This window comes from Cebus imitator, unplaced genomic scaffold (genome assembly GCF_001604975.1).
Source record: "Cebus imitator isolate Cc_AM_T3 unplaced genomic scaffold, Cebus_imitator-1.0 Scaffold469, whole genome shotgun sequence".
Classification (NCBI taxonomy): Eukaryota; Metazoa; Chordata; class Mammalia; order Primates; family Cebidae; genus Cebus; species Cebus imitator.
The window spans coordinates 165,331-171,793 of NW_016107784.1; positions in this window are offsets into that span (position 1 = coordinate 165,331).

The window sequence follows — 6,463 nt, forward strand, 5'->3', positions numbered from 1 at the left end:
GCGCCCGGCCGGATCCCTTTTATTTATTTCTCCTGCCTCATTGCTCTGGTTGGGAGTCCAGCACTATGTTGAATAGGAGTGGTGAGAGTGGACATCCTTTTCCTGTTCCAGTTCTTAGAGGAAATGTTTACAACTTTCCATCATTCAGTATGATGTTTTCTGTGTGTTTGCCATATATGGCTCCTATTATTTTGATGTATGTTCCTTTGATGCCTCATTGGTTGAGGGTGTTTGTTTGTTTGTTTTGAGACAGTCTTCCTCTGTCTCCAGGCGCCAGGCTGGAGTGCAATGGCGCAATCTCGGCTCACTGCAATCTCCACCTCCTGGATTCAAGCAATTCTCCTGCCTCAGCCTCCCAAGTAGCTGGGACTACAGGCACGCGCCACCACACCCAGCTAGTTTTTGTATTTTTTAGTACAGATGGGATTTCACCATGTTGACCAGGATGGTCTCGATCTCTTGACCTCGTGATCCACCCGCCTCGGCCTCCCAAAGTGCTGGGATTACAGGCGTGAGCCACCGTGCCCGGCAGTTGAGGGGTTTTATTACAAAAAGATGTTGAATTTTATCAAATGCTTTTTCAGCATCAGTTGAAATGATTGTTTTTTTGTCCTGCACTTTGTTGATATGATGTCTCACATTAATTGACTAGCATATGTTGAACCACCTTTGCATCCCTGGAATGAAGCCCCCTTGACCTCGACGAATTATCTTTTTGATGTGTTGATAGATTCCGTTTGCTAATATTTGTTGAGGACTTTGGTATCTATGTTCATCAGGGATGTTGGCCTACAGTCTTCTTTTTTTTGTTGTACCCTCCCCTGATTTTGGTATCAGGGATTCGTGGTGGATTTGCAGCATGAGTTAGGGAAGAATGTCTCCTCCCCAGTTTTTTGTAAGAGTTTCAGTAAGATTTGTACTGGCTCGTCTCTGTATGTTTGATAAAATTCAGCTGTAAATCAGTGTGATCTTGGGCTTTTTTTTTTCTTTAAGATTTTTAGGTACTAATTTGATTTCATAACTCATTATTGGTATGTTCAGGATTTCTTTCTGGTTCAATCTTGGGAGGTTGCATGGCTCCAGGAATCTATTCATTCCTTCTAGTTTTCTAGTTTATGCACATAGAGCTATTCTTTTTAGTGATCTCTGCTGATCTTTTTTATTTCTGTGGTATCAGTTATAACGTCATTTTATCATGTCTAATTGTACTTATTTGAATCTTCTCCTTTTTTTGGTTAATCTAGCTAGTAGTCTTTCAATATTCTTTATTTTTTCAAATAACCAACTTTTTATCTCATTGATCTTTCACATCATTTTTATGCTCAATCGCATTTAGTTCTGCTCTAATCTTTGTTATTTATTCTGCCAGCTTTGGGTTTGTTCTTGTTTTTCTAGCTTCTTGTGTTTGTTTGGGATTTTTCTGTCTTTTTTATGTTCACTATAACTTTTCCTCTTAGCACAGCTTTTGCTATATCCCAGAGATTTTGGTTTGTTCTGTCTGCATTTTTTTTTGTTTCAAATAATTTGTTAATTGTGCCATTATTTCACTGTTTACTTAGAGTTCTTCAGGAGACCGTGGTTCAGTTCCATGTACTTGTGTAGTTTCAAGAGTTCCTCTTGGTATTGTTTCTAATTTTATTCTGCTGTGGTCTGAGAAGATACTTGATATGATTTCATTTTTAAAAAATTTATTGAGACTTGTTTATGGCCAAGCATATAGTCCATTTTAGAGACTGTTTCATGTACAGATGAGAAGAACGTATATCCTACAGTAGTTGTATAGAATGTTCTCTAAATACGTATTAGGTCCATTTTATCTATAGTCTAGTTTAAGTTCACAGTTTCTTTGTTGATTTTCTGCCTACCGGCGTCAGTGAGGGGTTGAAGTCTCCCACTGTTATTGTATTGCTGTCAGTATCTTTTCTTAGATCTTGTGGTATTTGTTTTACGAACCTGGGTGCTCCAGTGCTGGGTGCATATATATTTAGGACAGTTAAATCTTCTTGTTGTATTGAACTCTTTGTCATTACATGCTCTTGTATTTTTTCTTTTTATTTTCTTTAAAAAAAAAAAAAAAACTATCGTTAAAGTCTGTGTTATCTGATATGGGAATGGCTACTCCTGCTTACTTTTTTTTTCTATTTTCATTATATATCTTTTTTCCTCCGTTTACCTTGAGTCTGGAGGATGTCTCTAGCCAGTAGGTAGTCTCTTGTAAGCAGCAGACGGTTAGGTCTTGCTTTTTATCCAATGTGCTACTCTGTGTGTTTTAGGTGGAGCATTTGGGCCCATTTACATTTAAGGTTAATATTGATACGTGAGGTTTTATTCCCATTATATTGTCATTAGCTAGTTGTTTCGGAGTTTCTATTGCATAGTTTCTTTATGGCAATGGGAGCTTTGTACTTAAGGGTCCTTTTATGATAACTGTTGTCTTTTCTTTGCTATGTTTAGAACTCCTTTAAGCATTTTTTTTTTTTGAGACAGAGTTTCACTCTTGTTACCCAGGCTGGAGTGCAATGGCGCGATCTCGGCTCACCACAACCTCCGCCTCCCAGGTTCAGGCAATTCTCCTGCCCCAGCCTCCTGAGTAGCTGGGATTACAGGCACGTGCCACCATGCCCAGCTGATTTTTTGTATTTTTAGTAGAGACGGGGTTTCACCATGTTGACCAGGATGGTCTTGATCTCTTGACCTTGTGATCCACCTGCCTCGGCCTCCCAAAGTGCTGGGATTACAGGCGTGAGCCACCGCGCCCAGCTGCATTTTTTTTTAATATATAGGACTGGCCTAGAGGTGACAAATTCTCTTAGATTTGCTTGTCTGGGAAATAATTTATTTCTCCTTAATTTATGAAGCTTAGTTCAACAGGATACAAAATTTTGGGCTACATTTTTTCATTATTATTATTTAGGGAAGCTAAAAATAGCCCCCCAGTCTCTGCTGGCTTGTAGGGATTCTCCTGAGAAGCTTGTTGTTAGTCTGACGGGTTTTCCTTTATAGATGATCTGACCCCTTTTCTCTAGCTGCTTTTATGATTCTTATTTTTTTAGTGTTGACCTTGGATAGTCCAATACTTATACGCCTTGGTGACATTCATTTTGTATAGTCTTTTGCAGGTATTCTGACTTTCTTGTATCTAGAAGTTTACTTCTCTAGTAAGATTTAATAATTTTTTCTGAATTATTCCCTTAAATATGCTTTTTAGGTTGCTTACCTTTTCTTCTTCTCTCCCAAGTATGCCTATAAGTCATAAGTTTGGTTGCTTTACATAATCCCATATTTCTTGAAGGCTTTGTTCATTTTTTGAAAAGCTCCTTTCTTTATTTTTAACTAGGCTAATTTGAAAGAGCAGCCTTCAAGCTCTGAAATTCTTTCTTCCGCTTGATCTAATCTATTATTAAACCTTTCAAATCTATTTTGAAATTCTTTTTATTTTCCTTTGGAGTCTTGCCCTGTCACCTAGGCTGGAGTGCAGTGGCATGATCTTGGCTCACTGTAACCTCTGCCTCCCTGGTTCAAGTGATTCTCCTGCCTCAGCCTTCCAAGTAGCTGGGACTACAGGCGCCCACCACCATGCTCAGCTAATTTTTGTATTTTTAGTAGAGATGGGGTTTCACCATAGTGACCAGGCTGGTCTTGAACTCCTGAACTTGTGATCCACTCATCTCAGCCTCCCAAAGTGTTGGGATTATAGGCGTGAGCCACCGCACCCTGCTCCTCTATTTTGAAGTTCTTTAAGCAAATTTTTCATTTCCAGAACTCTTTTTTTTTTTTTGGAGAAATCAGTCTCTTTCTTTATCTCCTGGATCACTTTCCTGGTTTCTTTGTGTTGTTTTTCAACCTCTGCTGGATCTCATTGAGCTTCCTTGCAATTTATATGTTGTACTCTTTACCTGTCATTTCTGAGTTTTCATCTTGGTTAAGGTCCATTGATCCTTAGGTGGTGTCACAACATTCAGGTTCTTTGTGGTGCCAGAATTCTTACTCTGGTTTCTTCCCATTTGGAAAAGCTGACATTCCTATATATATATATATATATATATAATATATATATATATATATATTTTTTTTTTTTTTTTTTTTTTTTTTTTTTTTTTTTTTTTTTTTTTTTTTTTTTTTTTTTTTTTTTTCCTGAGATGGAGTCTCGCACTGTCACTCAGGCTGGAGTGCAGTGGCATGATTTGGCTCACTGCAACCTCTACCTCCCGGGTTCAAGAGATTCTCCTGCCTCAGCCTCCTAAGTAGCTGGGATTACAGGCCCCCACCACCATGTCCAGTTAATTTTTTGTATTTTTAGTAGAGACAGGGTTTCACTATGTTGACCTGGCTGGTCTCAAACTCCTGATCTCATGATCTGCCCACCTGGGTCTCCCAAAGTGCTGGAATTACAGATAGGAGCCACCAGATCTGGCCAACACTCCTTATTTTTAAATTTATCTTTATTTCGATGGGAATTTTTTTAACTGCTCTTCCCCTTTCCCTGGGGGTGTGACTGTGGAATACGTAGGGTAGGGTCTTTTGGCTTTGCTTCTGTGGATAGCCAGGTGCCCTTTTCTCTGCAGGTTTTATATTGGACTGTGCAGTTTCACCTGCAGGCCAGTAGATGGTGCATATGGGTAATAGCCAGCTGGGGCACACGCAGATGGGTGTGTACTCGATATTTACTGTGAGGCGCTCTCTGTTGCCTACAGTGTTGGGCTGGAAAATGCAGTGCCTGGTTCCCTGAGCTTCCTGTTTAGCAGGGATTGGGGAGACACAGCTGGGCGTAGGTGGACTCCCTGGCTTGCCCATGAATACCCCAGTGATGAGCAGACACCAGCCCTGATAGAAGTGGCTAAGGGAGCTCCTTGTGAAGTGCGCTGAGGTCTCTGCAGGTGTTGGGGGAGTGAGAGGCTGCACCAGCTCCACATCCTAGTTAGACAACAGTGTGCTCTGATTCCCTATCATGGCACAGTCCCAGGGCACATGACTCACAGCTCAGATGTGCTTTGTTGTCTACCTCCAGGCCACAGTGTAGCTGACAGCCACAGAAAACACCTGTCCCATGGCTCCCCACAGGAGTGGTTTCAGAACAGAACCTCTCCACTCAGCCCAGTACAGACGCTGTATGGTCCAGCTGTTCTCTGATGTGGTAATGCTACTGCTTCATGTAGAGACGGGGAAGGGCTTTCATCTTTGGCTCATGTAAAATAGATGTCAGTTGTGGTGGTGTTGGCTGGCTGAGTTGGCCTGAGCTCAGGTCCTGGTGGGAGTGGTCAGTGCCAAGGGTGTTGGATAATTCCCCAATCCCTACATTTTCTCACTTCATTAATTCCAAGCTAACCACATCTTTATTCCTTAAAAAATGCCAAGTGTTGTTTTTTTTTTTTTTTTTAATGAAAAAGCTTGATATGTCTGCACCTTCTGTTTCATTTGTGTGAAATAATCTTCCTCCAGATTCTCACATGGCCTTCTCTTTTATTCCATTCAGGTCTTCATTTAAAAATTACCAATATCCTTGGCAAGTCCATCTAAAATAGGATTCACTGCTTCCTACACTCTCTAGCCTTTTACTCTGATTTACTTTCTTTTACTCCACATTTACTTGGCTTTACTTTAGTTTGCTACAATGTCATGGAGGTTGATATCAAATCATAACTTCGCTGATACAATTTCTGTTGAGCCTCCAACTGTAAATAAGGAAAAAAAGCCTAAACTTCATAGTGCAGCTAGTGACCATTTGCTATTTTCTCTGTGAAAGTTTGCTAATCAGCCAAATAATTTTACTCCTATAAGAATAGCAATAATTATAGTGGCTTGTATAAAATATACTCATGTATCAACATCCATGTCTACTGTAAATATATAATGAGCTTTGTGTTGAGTCTGCTTGCATTGCTATAAAAGAATACCTGAGGCTATGTAATTTATAAAGAAAAGGGGTTAAGTTGAGTTGGAGTTCTACAGGCTGTGCATGAAGCATAGTGCCAGCATCTGCTTCTGATGAGGGCCTCAGGAAGCGGACAATCACAGTGGGGAGCAAAGTGGGGACAGTGTGCCACTTGGTGAGAGTGGGAGCAGAGAGATGCCAGACTTTTTTAAACAACAAGCTCTTGTGTGAACGAACAGGGTGAGAGCTCATTAATTCATGAGAGATCTACTCACATCACCCAAACACCTCCAAATAATACAGGAGTAATTAAGAACTAATTTTTAGCCAGGCACAGTGGCTCATGCCTGTAATCCCAGCACTCTGGGAGGCCGAGGCGGGCGGATCACCCAAGGTTGGGAGTTCCAGACCAGCCTGACCAATATGGAGAAACCCCGTCTCTACTACTAAAAATACACAATTAGCCAGGGGTGGTGGCACATGCCTGTAATCCCAGGTACTTGGGAGGCTGAGGCAGGAGAATCTCTTGAATCCAGGAGGCGGAGGTTGCGGTGAGCTGACATCATGCCATTGCACTCCAGCCTGGGCAAC